We start from the raw sequence: 17,316 nt of genomic DNA on the forward strand, positions 1-17,316 counted from the left end.
GTTTTTTATTGATTTTAGAGAGAAAGAGGGAGGGGGATGGAGGGAAAAGATGAGAGAGAGAGAGAGAGAGAGAGAGAGAGAGAGAGAGAGAGAGACCGAGACCTATAGGCTGCCTCCTGTACACTCCCTACTGGGATCAAGCCTACTACACCAGTATGTGCCCTGACCTGAATGAAACCTGTGACCTCTGGGTGCCTGGGAAGGCACTCAACCAAATGAGCCACACCTGGCAGGACTATGCTTTATATTTTATTTCTTGTATTCAGTCTTAGGAATCTATTTCACCAGAAGGTAGAAATTACATCTGGTCTTCCTTACAGACAGAGACTGAGAACTGTTGAGAATAATTAAGCCATCTGGTGCTATAAATCCAACAGAAACTTATGAGCAGTGGATCTCAGCCTAATCTGCTCCTCATCCATTGCATCTGAATTACCTTGGCACAAAAGAATGACAGGGGGCTGGGTTTTTTAAGGAAATTGCCACATCTCCCAATCCTTAGCAGTCAAACAACATGCACACATCAGACTGTGATAATTAGGGAAGACTTATTCTTCCCGAAGGCCTATTACTTTTGATATTTAATTTTCCCTTTTTTTTAATGTCTCAAAATGTGCTGCACCAAACTGAATGGCAGGCAATTTTTACTTAGGATTCTTACCAATTCCTAAGTATGTTGATGGAAGAAATTATTTATTAAAATAAGCTTTCCTTTTTATCTTAATGGAGAATTGAAATGAATCTCAATTTATGTTGTGATATTTTCTTGCAGAATTGCAGAAACATTTGTTTCAGAAAAAAACAACTCCCCAATAGATGGTGCTGCTGCTGTGATTTAAGCCACTGAATAATTAGTATGCAAAAAAGCTCTGGAGAGAGGCCTCTGGGAATTCCCTCACTTCAAGTTATAGAAATTAAAAAATGGGGCTTTATTTTTTGCAAAATGCAAATTGACATAATTCTCTAATTTGAAAACTTTGGAAAGATTTCTTGATGTGTTGAGGTCAAGAAATTAGTTCTCTTCTCCATTGTTTGTATCTCAAATATCTTTCAAACACAACCACAAACAAAATTGAGTGTTAAGGAAGGATGGGCTGAATATCCTTCCAAGTTTCATCCCCCATAATGCTCAAAAGGTCTATTAGTAGAAGCCGTAATAAGAAAATTTCATTATAATGAAAAATGGAGTCCTTTCTTCCTAATTATGGAGAAAAAAATTGCAGATGCTGAATCCTATTTGCAGAATCTATTAATGAAAACCCTTACTATATCAACCTTTACATGTGCCAGGCAGTGTTGAATGCTTAAAATTATCTTTCCATTTAATCATTACAATAACAGTGCAAAGTTGACACTATCATTATGACCATTTGACGGATGGTGAGAATATGGTTTAAAACAATTAAATGACATGGTCCAGATCTCATAGTTTATGGATCCCAGAGATAGAATTCCAATCTTGGACTTTCTAACTTCAGAACCTATTCTCCAAATTATGGCTTTAAACTGCATCTCAGAATGAGTGCTGAAGTGTGAAAACCATTTTTCTTAAATAAGAAATCTATATATACTATTATTAGTCATAAGTGTTTGCATCATAGTTATTGCCATTTAATGTATTGTTTTTAAAAAATGGACAATTTAGCTTTGCACTCTACAAACATTAAAAAAACAAAACTGCTTTACTGTAATCATAAGAGAAATGTGCCAACCGCTGTTTTAAATTTACTGACCCTTTTATACCAGAAACACCAATGTTTGGGCTGTTCCTATGTGTAGTTATCATTCCCATGCAGAAAATTATAATGGAAACATTTTTTTTCTTTATTTCTCTTGCCAAATCTCTTTGCAAAGATGAATTCAAAATACTCCAATATATAAATACGAATAATGCATTTTTCCCAACAATAATGTATATTTTATAAAGGACACAGGCCACTGTCTCTTTAGAATTCTAGAGTAAAACCCAAGAAGTCAAGTGCAAGAAAGGAATAAGCAAAATAAGTGATTCTTGAATTGAGGGCCGTTGCCTTAATGTAGTTTATAAAGCTTTAAGCTTACCCTCTGGCTAGAAAACTCTCTTAGAACCTGGAGTCAGGGAGAACTTTTGCCTTGAAAGCATAATTAGCAAAATTAAAACTAATTAATATAAAAGGGACATTTTAGAGATGGTATGTGTCCTTTGGTTGGATTAAAGGTTTTGAATATATTCTAATCAGAGGAAGTTAGATAATAAAAAGGCAAACTAAAGATATTTCCAAATGTGTATTTTTAGTCTGATAATAATTTTCTAATTTTTTGTTACCTCTCTTTTTTTCAAAAAAGCATATTAGCGTAAAGACTGTGGACACAACAAAGTGATTACGTTTGAAATTACTGCATCTACAATTTTTACCAAGAATTTTTATCTAATACATATTTTCATACTTTAAGCAGAAGATAAGGGGCTTACTTTTTTTTGTCGTTGTTGTTTTCTTAATGTACATTTTGTAAAAAAATAAGTATCATTCCGATTTAAAAAGATAAGGCAAAGATACCTTTAACAACTTTTACTTATTTACAATATGAGGCTTAGTCTTCCTGGGTAAATACATGATGTTCTTTAAGAAAGGTGGGTGCCAATTTTGGTAATAGTATTTGTCTGGGTTCTTTGCTTGGTTCTACCACAATCCTTAAAAACACCCTTCATTATTTGCTACAGCAGAAAATAGGGTAGATTAGCCAAAGATGTAGCAGTTACATATAGGGATGTTGAGCTTTTCAGTGAAATAAGGTATTTAAGCAAAATCTGAAATGTACATAAAATAAATTTAGGTTTTTAAAATTTGTTTTTTAAATCAAATATATTGATCATTTTCTAATAATTATTTAGGATGGTTTGGTTAAAATGAAATATGAAGTTAAACTTACTGGTTTGTAAGGTAATCAATGTTACTTCATAATGGTATTACTTTAAGAACGTGTGGCTTATTGACAGTATCTTGGCATCATAGATGTTTATCTTGCCAACCCTGGTGGTCATTCCTCAATTAGAAAACAAATAGGAGATCCTGTAACTCAATAGTACATGACCCATCTTGTTGGGCTTTCAGCAGAGAAGGTGATGGGCCAGGGCTGTCACATCCCTGTCCTCTAGGAGGCTCTGGTATTTTTCTGCTTCCATGTTTTGAGAAAGGGCATCATATCATCATGAACTAGCTTTTACTCCAAGAATATACATTATAAAAATAAAATGATTTTTGTTTACTAGACATAAATGTATGGAAAAATATATCACAGCATCTCAGAAGGATGGTGATCATGATATGGAGATTTAAATGTACTCATGAGAAGGATAGATAGATGATAGATAGCTAAATAGAAAGGTAAATAGATAATTTAAATATATAATGGTTTAAAAGTCATACTATCTCAACAAACCTTTGGGCAGGCTCTCTCAGCCCTTTTCCCTAGTAGGCCTTGACCTTGGGCATTGTCTTCAAGCTTCCTTAACCCAGTTGTAGCAAGAATCTGCTAAGTGACTTTAAAAAGACACGACACTCCAGTCCTCTGGATTGTATACAGTGCCCTGAAGCATGGATAGTTTTTGAGTCCTAAGATTCTGAGTATACTTTCAAGGCTGGGTTAGTGTCCCAGGTACTGTTGGAACATGAATTCTTCTAGATGGAAGGTTTCTTGGCTCTTTTTGAGAACTTCTTAATTCTTGGGTGGGCCTCTGCTGAGGTCTCTAATGTAGAGACTAGATGAGAGAACTCACAAGACACAGAGACTGGGTTAGAGTGCCAGGCTTCTTCGTTTGCAGAGCATCATTCATTAAGAACATGGGAGTTTCTTGCCTGAACTCCCCTCCTCAGTCCCAAATGACTGCATGCTCCACTGCTACAGTGCTAAGTCTGCCTGCTTTCAGATCTTGGCTATTATAAAAAACACTACAGTGAACAATAGGGGTGCATCTATTGTTTCAAATTAGTGTTTGAGTTTCTTTGGATAAATACCCAGAAGTGTGATAGCTGAGTCATGAGGTACTACTGTTGTGAGCAGCAGGAACAGCAACAGGAGTTAGACCTGTGGGGTCAGACTGACCTGGGCTCAGCAACCTCAATACTTGAGTTCTGGCTAGGAAAGAATTCAGAGCCAAGATTCAAACTATAAGAGAACATTTATTTAGAAAATTACAGAGATAGAAGAAGTAATTCATAGAAGAAATGAGTTTAGGAAACAGCCTATAGAAGTAAAGGAAGGGCCCTTGAGCTTAGAAGTGAGGAAGGTCAAAGTGACCTGCCTGGGGGATAGGGGAGTGTGGGTGGGAAGGGAAAGGCTTCAGTGTGTTCTCAGAAGGAAGAGTGAACTGGGTCCTCAATCCTCAGGGTTTTAAGTGTGGAGAGTATAGGGGAGGTTCCAGATGAAGATCTCAATAGACCAGTGGTCAGCAAACTCATTAGTCAACAGAGCCAAATATCAACAGTACAATGATTGAAATTTCTTTTGAGAGCCAAATTTTTTAAACTTAAACTTCTTCTAATGCCACTTCTTCAAAATAAACTCACCCAGGCTGTGCTATTTTGTGGAAGAACCACACTTAAGGGGCCAAAGAGCCGCATGTGGCTCGCGAGCCACAGTTTGCCGACCACGGCAATAGACAATAGACTATTTGGCAGCTTTCCAGGTGTGTCCTTTCAGGGTCTGGGTCTCCACTGATTGATTGATTGGCACCTCCAGGGCAGAGGTCATTATTCAATGCAGCTGGTTCTGAGGTCAGCCCTGGCATGTTGTGTTGTTGCTTGTCTGGTTTTGCTGCTTTTCTGGGCCTGGAGGTGAAACCCAACTGAGGTATAGATGTTATCTCAAGGGAGGAAAGGTCAGGGGTTCCAAACCACATGACCAGTGATGTGCTAGGGGAGGAAAGGCCACCCTGAGGTCCTATCCTGCAATTGTTCTTTGCTAGGCCCCCAGGACTTTCCACCCTGGTGACATTCTGTACCTGGCCCATCATACTCACTCTACTCATGTCTGTCTAACTGCCTACCACTTAACTATTAACATAACTTCAATAAGAATGTATTCTCCTTATAACAGGAAATAATTAGAAAAAAAATGGTTCTATAACCAAAGCTTTGACTAGACTGTCATATTTGAGAGAAATGTTCATAGAATCAGTTATGATCAGACAGTTTTAAGGAACTAAGGTTGTCTTTATGGGGCCAATTCCTATAAAGACCTATTGGAAAAACTAGTCTGGTACCTGGCATCTGGTTTATAAGGTTCCCAGTCTTATAGGTAAGGAAGATCACTTCTTGACAGGCCCTGGAAACTAAGACTATCTTGGGGGCCTCAATGACAGAAGAATTCACCCAAATCTATAGGTGCTGCAGGTGAGTGTGGTGGTGAGTTCTCAGTTTGGCTTTTTAGCCTCAAGAAGCTTCCAACACCCAAATCTATAGGTGCTGCAGGTGAGTGTGGTGGTGAGTTCTCAGTTTGGCTTTTTAGCCTCAAGAAGCTTCCAAAAGTCTATTCTGAGATTCCTTAAGGAAAGTTTCAGCAAAGCAAACTTAAAAAGGCCTGTATTGTCAATTGTCAATTATCATTCTTGCTAAACTTATGTAAATAATTAAGCCAAATCTTATATTGTAAACTTTGGTTACCTTTAATCACAGAGAGAGGTGACTATAAAGGGCAGAGGAAGGTCGTGGTGACCAATTGTGGTAGATTATGGAGTTGAATGAGTTGCAAAACAATGGCAACCATGAGAGGATTAGGGAAATCAGAATGTGCATGATGGATACCACAGTCAACTTGATTCTTGTTAAGGAAAACTTCCGCGCTTCAGATATAATTAAGCTCCAATTGGTAAAAGAAGCACCTCTAACGGGTGATAAATTCAACCACAGTGTAACCTGGGGAATTGGGGCTGGAGGCTTTATGTTTTCCTCCAGGAAACATTCTAAATGAACAAGTTTTATCTGCCAAGGCTGGTTCATTTTACATTAATATACATGGTTAGTCGGTTTCATTATTTTGCATCTAACAAAACAGCATTTTAAATCTAAAACATAAACTTGAATCTACTACAATGACAATTTAATATTCCTTGCCAAATATAATTTGAAGCTTGATTTGCTGATTGACGGTGTTTGTTGTGATCCCCAACCTTGGAACTAGGAAACTATAAAATACCATGAAGGATATCTCCAGAAAACTCCTAATAACAAATTTAGGAGACGTATGGAGATGTTAGTTTACTTACAGCGATAAAATGCTTTTTTAAAGCTTAATTGTACTAGTCATACCTAGAGTTTTCCTCCCTATTATCAGATTCTAAAACTGCTCAGAAACTGCCTAGAAGGCATTACAATAAAAGCAAAGCATCATCTCTCTATTAGAATTCTGTCACTCAGAGGCTAATTAATATCACTAATGAACATAAATAACAATTATTGAAAGCTTATCATGTACCAGGTGCCATTCTAAGTGTTTAACTTCTTGTGATGAGCCTGTTCTATATTTTCTCTACTCTGTTACAGAGAAAGTGGAAGCACAGAGGCTAGGTAACTTGTCCACCCCCTCTGCTGGCCATCCCAGCCGCGGCCTGAATCCAGGCTGACTGCTGTGGGACCCAGAAGGTTATAGATTATGGCATCATACGTTTGGGAAGCTGCCTCAGAAAAGTTCAATAAGGGCTGAATGCTCCTTTCTCAAATCGATTGTTGTGGTCAGATGCTGATCTTGCAAAAGTTTCTTTTTTCACTCCATAAATCAATTATTTATTACATTTATAAGTTAATTGTATCTGAGGTTAAAATTAATTCACACATTTAATAATATTTTCTGTCCAAGTATAAAATGACAAACTGATTCCCAACACTGAAGTGCTTATCTTGATAGCTTAATATATTTGCATCCAGACTCAAATCATTTATTCATTTATGTATTAGGGTCAGGTACTGGGGATATGATGATGACAAACATTTACAGGTCATGAAGCATGTGGTTTGGGGGTTTTTGATGAGTAGATATGGAACTACCTGTCTGTCCAGTAAATGTTAGGACTTTGAGAAGTAAAGGGTGCCCAGAGCAGAAAACACATTGGAGAGACTTGCACCCTATGTGTAGGGGAGCCATCACATGGGGTGAAGTTTAAGCTTCTGCAAAACTCCACAGGGATGGGTAAGATGTGGTCAACATGATCTCAGTGGGGAGGAGGGCTGCAGAAGACAAAGGAAGTTAGAGAAAATGCCTCATGAGACATGAGGAAGAATTAGAAATTTAGCTTAAGGATAAATTCTTTACAATCTTAAGAATTAAAGTGCCGTGGTACAATTTAAATTACTCCAATGAGGCTCTAACCAGCTGAGCTACCAGGCAAGAGCTGGTATTCATTCCTATTAATTGCTGACTAGTATTCTGTTTTTTCAACAATTACAAGTGTAACCACTAGAAACATTTACATACAGGTTCTGTTTGAATATATGTTTTCATTATATTTGGGTAAGTATTAAGGAATGAAGTTGCTGGGGCCCTAGTTAAGGGTGTATGATATATGTTATTATATATTATCTTACTGAACTGAAACACTTAGGAAAATTAGGTACTATTATATTGTTTCACTAAGTGCCAGAGTATATTTTTTATTATTGATTTTAGCGAGGGAGGAGAGGGAAAAGAGAGAGAAAGAGAGAGAGAAACATTAAAATGGGAGAGATACATCTATCGGTTGCTTCAAGCATGCCCCCTGCTGGGGATTAAGCCTGAAACCTGGGCATGTGCCCTAACTGGGAATCCAACCAGCTACCTTTTGGTGCATGAGATGACATTCAAACAACTGAGCCACACCAGCCAGAGCTAAGTGCCACAGTATTAACGTGTGCCCTTCAATTTCAGAAAGGGACATCAGTTTGGGGATGAAGCAAGATGAATTTAGATGATGGGAAATGGATGGACAGGAAAATAAGGAAGGATGTATCAGTTGGGATCAATTCCTTTCCAGTCAACTAAGAGAATCACTGTGTGTTTTAAGGAGTAGAAAGAAAATTCTAATGTCTTCTTCTGAGCAGCTTTTGAACAACTATGAGCAGGAAAAGGAAAACTACTCTGGAGATTTCATGAAAAAAATTAAAGAGAATATATGCCAAGCAGCTTCTGGAAGAAAGAGAGAGAAAAGTTGTTCCAGAGACACTACCTAGAGAAAGAATAAAAGGAAAAGCAAGTAAGTTATTTAATAAGTGTGAGGCAGCAGATGTGACTAGTCTAAGACAATGGTAATGAGCTAAAAATAACCAGGTATGAGAGACCTTTCTGTGAAATGCTTTGGTCAAAGACAAAGTAATTAATTTCTTTAAATCACTGACTCTTAGTGATTCTCTGACGGGAACTTGTAATTAATACCATGCTTTTTGGATGTTCATTATGATCCTTATTTTATCATTCTGGAAAAGTCCTCAAATTCAAGATGTGGCACTGAAGACTGACATTCTCATTGTTTTGAGAAAGGGGCTTGTTATAAGAATGAGTCAAAGATGTCTGCTGTGTACTGGCTTCCAGCTTTTTGTGCCTTTCAGTAGGTACCTACCTGTTAGCTCAAAAGCTCAGGCTCCAAAGTCCAAGTTATACACATTTAATTATTTTCAAACTAGTCCAAACAAGCAAACTTTTGGCCATTCAGTGCTTGGCTCCTTTGCATATTCTGTAAACCTACACCCAGCATACGAAGGGCATTGATAAACAAATCATGTGGTTATAGGACCCAAGGGGCTGCTATCTGTGCTTCTGAGTGCTCTGGCCAGAAACTCCCCACAGTGCTGGTCTCTGAAGCCCTCTTCCAGAAATTCCCTTGCCTGCCTCTCAATCTGGATGGCGGCCCCTAGCCATGAGCCTCTGCACAGTCACATGCTGTGAGAGACATCCCCTCTCATGCAGCCCTGATCAAGTTCCACCTGGCAGCTCTTGTGTGTCACTGTCGCTCAAGGTCACATCTTTTCCCTTGATCAGCTGAAGGACAGGAGTGAGTCTCTGTGCTTCTTGGGTTTGGCTGAGCTGCTAACAAGCATCCAGTGAGGACAGAGTGCCGACATTTCCTTCTTGTGAATTTAATTAGAAAAGTTTCTTGGAGCAGCTTGTAGACCCATAAATGTTTCCTCTCCAGACCGCTTGATGAAAGTAGGCCCCCTCTTTTCTTAAAACTTATGTAAGTAAGATGGACACTAGTGTGGGAGGCAGTCTGCAGAGAACCTCTGGTGGTGATGACAGATACACAGGGAAATGCCTGGGCTGTTCTGGTTCTCGCCCCACCATGTTGGCCTCCATCAAAATGAGTCCTAATTTTTTTCTAGAAGCATTTAAGCCATCTATTCCATAGTAACCTCCATGGAATACATATATATATATATATATGTATATATATATATATATATATATGTACAAAGCATTTCAATGAGCTCCAAAGACATTTGCTGATATTCTCATATCTAATTGCATATTGGGGAGTTGAACTTTGTTTTTGGGTAGATGGTTAGCTATTGTGTTAAAAAGCAAATTCCTTGCACATACTTATCCTGCTACTAATGTCAATTAATGGAACACCGAGACTCTTTGGATTTTGAAACCTCCATTTCTAGTCTATTTAAATGCAATTTGGAGTCAGAAAGACAGTATGCAGTATAATAAAGAAGATGTATGTTAAATGGCAAGCATGCAGAGTTGTAGGCAATTATGATGTTAGGAGAACAAGCACGTGATATCTGTATTCATTAGATGACTTTTCATTGAGTCAGTCTTTAGATAGACAGTACCTGAACACCCTGGTTATTTTCTACATCTTCCTCAGCAGCTAAGGATAATTTTAGCAAGTGATGATTCTAAAATACTTTCTTTCTCATCTTACTCATCTTGCTGTACAGGAAAACTGCCCTCATTTTCTCAAATGCATTCAGCACTTAGGTAGGTAAGTCTGAGTATCATAAGGTGTGAATGACTCAGCTAATTAGATGACATATCACCAGGGCCCTGGGCTGTGCTATTCTAGAAAGAAATCTTCCTTTTTCTGCAGATAGTTTCCTTTTTTTTTCCAGATTTGCAAGATGCATGAGCAAATAATACTCTAACAACAAAAGTTGCAAGTTATTATGTGTTAATGGTATGCAGATGCTATGCCCATTGCTCCATATATATTATCTCTAAGGATAGGATAGCATTGGATGGACTAAAGTATGCTTTCATGTATTAAGAGTCTGAAATTATTAAAAGACATATGGATGAAACCTATGACATCAAAGTTCACATCTTACACATCATTAATCTCAGTGACCTGTCATTGGCAATTTATATTATTTTGCAATAAATAAAGAGAAATGAGAGAATTCTGAAAATACAAACACCTTCAGTTATACAGTCAAACCTTGGTTCTCAAACGTCTCCTATCTCAAATAATTCTCAATCTGACAATCCTTTTATGTTGATACCCATGTGATCAGTCACGTATATCTCAGGGGATAAACAAAGGAGAAAATGGGTGAGTATGAGTTAGTTTACCATTAAACCTCATGTTGTTAATATCTCAGAAAATTGTGCTGTGAATAATTTTGTGTTTTTTGCTTTTGTTGCTACTTGTTATTATTAAATTTTTATTTTTACTCTTTATTTAATTTCCTTTTTGTTAAATTTTCATGTGCATTTCATGTCCTTTTGGTTTTTAAGTGTTTATTTAAAGATTAAATAGTACATTATATATGTACTGTATATAAGAAAGGTTAAAACAGGGAATAATTCGGGGGTCTAGATTGGATTAATCTAATTTACATTATTTCTAATGGGAAAAATGGATTCTGTTTTCAAATAGTCTTCCATAATTAAGTTTGAGAACTGAGGCTCTACCTATATGTAAGAATGTGTATTAATAGAAGAGGTCAATGGGGGAAAGGGAGATATATGAAAGGGAGATGTAATACCTTCAACAATAAAGATTTTAAAAAGAGAGTGTATATTTAGATTATCATAACATGATCTCCAAATTTGTTCTCATTAACACAGAAAGCATATTGTGTCTAATCTGCATACCATGCATAGCTACTTTTTTAAAAAAATAGTTTTTTCATGAATCTATATTAATAATAGAGGAATATGCAAATTGTCCAGGATGCTGTCATGTAATGACCAATCAGGACAGGGCAGGGCCACAGTGGAGAGCTCTCAGCATGCCTGTGCTGGGGGTCCGAAGGGCACAGAGAGGAAGGGAGAGCAGATAGGTAGTTAGGGGAATCAGGCCAGGAGGGGAGAGAAATAGGCAGTTAGGGGAATCAGGCCAGGAGGGGAGAGCAGTTAGGGGGTCAGGCCAGCAGGGGAGAGCAGTGAGGGCCATCAGGCTGGCAGGGGAGCAGTTAGGGGCATGGGGCAGGCAGGCAGGTGAGTGGTTAGGAGCCAGTGGTTCTGGATTGTGAGAGGGATCCCAGATTGGAGAGGGTGCAAGCTGGGCTGAGAGACCTCCCCCACCCCCCATGCACGAATTGCATGCACCGGGCCTCTAGTAAACAAATACAGAAAAAATGAATAGTTATTTCACTTAATAGTTATTTATTTAGTTAGTGATCTGATAATAGTATGATTTTAAAATGTTTTCTAACATTAAACAAAAACATCTGTGAACTGAACACTTTGTGTAAAAGTTGAATGCCTCTGTGTTTCACTGTTTAATCTTGCTATCTATACTAGTAAAAGGGTAATATGCTAATTCAAACAGATAGACTGGACATCCCTCTGGATGTCCTTCTGGACAAAGCCACAGTGGCGGGGGCTGAGGCAGAGGCAGTTAGGGGCAATCAGGCTGGTAGGGGAGAGCAGTTAGGGGCGAACAGGTTGGCAGGGGCGATCAGGCCAGCAGGAGAGAGCAGTTAGAGGTGATCAGGCCAGCAGCGGAGAGCAATTAGGGGCGATCAGGGTGGCAGGGGAGAGTAGTTAGGGGTGATCAGGGTGGCAGGGGAGAGCAGTCAGGGGCAATCAGGCTGGCATGGGAGGAGTTAGGGGAGATCAGGCTGGCAGGGGAGCAGTTAGGGGTATCAGGAAGGCAGGCAGAGTGGTTGGGGCGATCAGGCAGGCAGGGGAGCAGTTAGGGGAGATCAGGCTGGCAGGGGAGCAGTTAGGGGTATCAGGCAGGCAGACAGAGTGGTTGGGGTGATCAGGCAGGCAGAGGAGCAGTTAGGGGAGATCAGATCGGCAGGGGAGCAGTTAGGGGCGATCAGGCAGGCAGGCAGAGGTGGGAAGGGGTGATCAGGCAGGCAGGCAGAGAGGTTAGGGGTGATCAGGTAGGCTGGCAGAGGTGGTTAGGGCAATTAGGCAGGCAGGGGAACAGTTAGGGGCATCAGGCAGGCATGCAGAGTGTTAGGGGTGATCAGGCAGGCAGGAAGGTGAGCAGTTAGGAGCCAGTGGTCCCGGATTATGAGAGGGATGTCCAACTGCTGGTTTGATCAGGCCTAAACTGGCAGTCGGACATCCCCTGAGGGGTCCCAGGTTGGTGGAGAGGGAGCATGCTGGGCTGAGGGGACCTCCCCCTTACCCCCGTGCACAAATTTCGTGCAACAGGCCTCTAATTTATAAATAAAGTACTTTAAATAAAGAGCTATCACTCTTGTATTTTTCTAATATAACTAGATTCATTAAGTAGAGAGAGCTAATACTGAGGGTCACTCCACAGTGTAAGTCACATTTTCTGGTTTGCTCATTGCCCCTATAAACACCTAGCCTTCTAGATGCTAGAACAATCACATCTGTAGCCCTTTGCATAGTCAATTTCCCTGACACCCAAATAGAAAGGAAACTAAAACTCTTTTTTCCTGGGTAGTCTAAAGGATTATAGCCTGGACTAGGAACTAGGGGCCCTGAGACCTGAGCAAGTTTTTCCTCAGTATTTATGGTGAGCGATGAAGCCTAGAACTTGGAGATTCTTGGTCTCTAGAGATGAACAGCAAGAACAGCATGGTACTCCAAAGAGGAGAACAGTCCTGAAGGAGGGGTTGGGTCCAGGGACCAGGCTGTGGCGGTTGGGCTGAGTCAGGAAGAGAGAGCAATGGCTGGGGACTTCCCTTTAGGGAAAGGCTGCAGGAGCAGTAAGGGATAGGCTCCTGAGAAGATTCCAGACACCTGGCAGCTGCCAGAGGAGTACCTGGTCCTGAGGATGTGCAATGGCTCAGTGCATTCAGGTGGCTGCAGCCTTGGACCCTGGCAGATATAGGATTGGGCCCAGGGTTTTGCCTCCAGTCTCCTGGACAGCTATATATTTGTGGCCATGTAGGTTAGTTCACTCCCCGTTCTGGCCTCCAATGATCCTGTCTCCGCACAGACTTGGGTCAGAGCCTGGTCCTTTGTAGCTGGCGGAGGGCAAGGTGAGGCTGCACAGTGACTCTGGCTGGGGCATCTGTTGAGGCATGGACGATTGGCTTGATAGGCAGCCTGAACCAGATTCCTTAGAGCAAGCGTAGGACCGGCACCCAGGCCAACCAGGTGTTGCTCATCCCAGGACTCTGTGCCAGTACCTGTAAAAAAACATGAAAAACAAACAGAAAACGAAATTTAAGATGAAGCCCTGTGCTTGAAGACAGACTTCTCTTGGTCTTAAAAGTAGATCCTGGAAGATTTTATTTACTAGTACATATCAAAGGGCTGGGGTTAGATTTCAGATCCCTTACATTTCCAAGGATACCCTTTCAGGAGGGCAGAGGGACAGCTGCCTCCACATCCTTTAAAAGCAGGGAAACATCTTTCCTTGCCCCACACCTATGGAGTACCTGGCTGCTTACAAGGCTAACCTGGCTCTCAGGACACATTCCCAGGAGCAGGAGAGAGGGCGATGCACCTGTTATTAATAAAACTGCTTCTGATGCAGAAAACCTCAACTATAAATTCAGGATAAAATTGTTAAGATGAATATTGAAAACCCAACACATGTCTATTTATACATGACTTTATTGGATAGCATTGAATAAAGTCAGAATTTCAAAACTTTTATGTGCAAGATAGTATTTTTATTATGCTCCCCCAGGTGTTAAATATTTCCTAACATCATATGATTTTTATATTAACCTCTCTCGAAAATGATACCCGTTCGTGTCTTTGAGAAGTACATTCTGATATTAAAATCAAATTTAATATTTGCATTTCTTTAATTCTCTTACATCATATCTGAGTATGCACATTCATTTTTAACAACTTATTTCACTCAATTATAAATCAAGGCATCCATTTTGACTTAGAACAATACATTATAAATCAAGCCTTGATGTTTCTCCTGAGGCAGCACAAAAAGTGTGAAGTGCCTTCACCAAAATATTACCTAATTCAGGGCTATTCCCATAATATGTCTATTTTAATGGGTCATCACTTAAAATTTTCTACCCCATAGTTTATACATATAGAGTCAGAATAATTTGATAACCAAAAAAATTGTGGCCATGTTGTTTTATTGTATTTATTCATTTATTGCATTTAAATATTAAAGTGTAAACTAATAGTTTACTGAGTTTTTTTGCTTTAAACCAATAATTTGGTTATTTGTTTAACAAACTCTTATTTGCCACAAAAGACAGCATTAAACTGTAGTCAGTTTTAATTTTGTTTTTATGTGTAAAAGATTCAGTGAGGTTGCTTTTGAGAAGACACTATTATACTTGGTATAATGTAGATGACACTAAAATGTATTTAGTTTTAGCCACCAATTCAATTACTAGATATAATATTTTACATATATTATGTCATGGAAAGGTAATGAATACAAGAGTAAAGTGAGAAAAGAGGAAGTAACTGATTACTAACCTCTTAGGTTATATTGAGAAAAACGTGGGCATGCTTATTTTAGTGGATTTTACAAAGGAGTGGGAAGTAATAGGAAAGAAATGGATAACAAAATTACCCTAAAAGGCAGAATCTTGAAAGATTATACACCATGAGGCTGCAATTTCCTCATTTATTTCAGCATTTTTGCTAATGCATTGTTTAGAATTTGTTGGGGTGAGGAGTGGACAGGGAGCTTTTTGCGTGGGTTCTCCCTGCCACTGTGCATTTACTGCAGTCTACGGGTGAGAGAGATCAGCAGGACTCACACAGGGAGAATGTTTCTCCTTCCAATGCTCTATAAAAAGGAAGCATATATGTAATGAAATTTACTTAATCAAACAGTCTGTCACTCTGCTGGGTGCTGAAAGGACTAGAACAGGTCCTGAAGGTATCATCTTTACTCTTTTAAGATGCACAGGAGAGAGTTAAGTAAAAATTCAAGCCAGTGCAAGATGGAGCTGAGAAGCATTGTCAGTAAGTGTCCCTGGGTCATAAATAGAGGTTATTATGAATAGAGGTGTTCATCAAAAGTTTATGGAAACAGGGGTCTTCTGTCCTTCTCCTCACTCCCCCGCCCAGGGAAAACATCCTTATTTTAGGAGACAAAAAAGAAAAATAATGCTAAGCTTGAAACAATAGCATTACAGTATTATAATTGTCTTGGTCTTACAATATTGTATCATTTCTTCCCCTTAGAAAGGATAGTGAGCGTTTCCAGTCAAGTCTGAGCTCAGAAGACCTTCCAAGAAAGAAGGCATAGCAATAAAGCACAAACCAGAGCAAACAACACAAATCCAAAGTGTCAAGCAGACAGAGAATGAATGAGCAGGAGTAAATGAAACACTATCTCATTTCATTTGCTGCTTATCAACCCTTCCCAACTAACTATACTCTGCAGCGTTTTCCAAACTCTTAGGAGAGAGATCATAGGGTGGTAAGGAGGAGGTGGTCAAGGGAGGCTGAGAGCTGAGCTCGATATGTCCTTTCCAAGAAATCCATCTTTCATTTATCTTTATATAATCCACTAATATTTATTAGTGAGGGAGTTACTTAAATAAATAGCTTTTAAAATATTGAGGAGAAAGCAAAATAGGTATAAAACTCTGCACTCTAAAGAAAAAATAAAAAACAAACATACATCCATATATCATTTAAATAGTACTCACATCAAAAACAATATAGCCTGTTACAGCCAGCAATTACCTATGGGTATTTTGGCTGAATAACTGAGGGCATTACTACAGAGTTTTCAAATTCTATTTGCAGGCTACCTCTTAAAAGCAATAGCATGCAATTAGCATTTCAGAAGTTTAGAAAAGAGGAATTATGTAGCCCCAAATGAGAAGGTGTGAGATAAATTGGTTAATTCCAAATGAATTGGGAAAATTCTGTTTGATATCTTTATTACAATGACTAGAGGCTCAGTGCACGAATTCGTGCACAAGTGGGGTCTCACCAGCCTGGCCCCAATTGGCATAGTATTGGGGCTGGGCCTGTCGGAAGGAGGAGATTGCGGAAGGTTGGCTGGCTGGCCCCCCCTGATCAGGGCCCGATCAGGGCCGGGCCAGCTTTGGGGAGGGGCTGCAGGTGATTGGCCAGCAGGCCCCACCCCTGAATGGGGTGGGAGTGGGGCCAGGGGCCAGCAGCCTGGGGGAGGGGCCATGTGTGGTTGGCCAGCCAGCCCTGCCCCTGATCAGAGTCGTGGGGGGGGTTGATCAGGGGCGGGGCTGGCTGGGGGGAAGGGCTGCAGGCCAATCTGAGTGGGGCAGACAATCGGGGGTAGAACTGGCCATGGGGGGGGGGGGGTGTTGGCCAGCTGCCCTGCCCTTGATCAGGGTGGGAGAGACCAATCAGGGGTGGGGTGGCTTGGGGGAGGAGCCAAGGGAGGTTGGCTGACAGGCGGGCCCCACCCCCTGATCAGCCGGTTTGCTGGCTGCAGTGGGCATCATAGTGACTGATCGTTACAGCATTCTGGTCATTGCTGGCTTTTTATATATATAGATATACTAAGCAGAAAAGTGAAAAGTAGGTTATGATAAGGTAGCATTACTGATACTATGATAAAATATTTTGAAAAGAATTAGAAAAAAAATCAAATCTTTGAATTTCAAGATATATATTATGTTCAAATTTGGAGAGGATTTGTTTTTCTTTTTCTGTTTTTAATTTTCAGCAATTTTGAGGAAGTTTATTCAGTAGCTTTTGAAAGATAACAATTCACTTCTGAAAGATGATTTTTGCTTTGTCTCTATGCACATCAATGACAGGATTAGTGACTCAGTATGACTTTATATAACAACTAGTGGCCTGGTGCATGAAATTTTTGCATGGAGGGGATGTCCCTCAGCCCGACCTGCACCCTCTACAATCTGGGATCCCTCTCACAACTCGCTCCTAACTGCTCACCTGCTTGCCTGCCTGATTGCCACTAACCACTCTGCCTGCCAGCCTGCTCACCCCCAACTGCCCCCCCGCCAGCCTTCTCACCCCCAACTGCCCCCC

This window comes from Plecotus auritus (genome assembly GCF_963455305.1).
Source record: "Plecotus auritus genome assembly, chromosome: 8".
Classification (NCBI taxonomy): Eukaryota; Metazoa; Chordata; class Mammalia; order Chiroptera; family Vespertilionidae; genus Plecotus; species Plecotus auritus.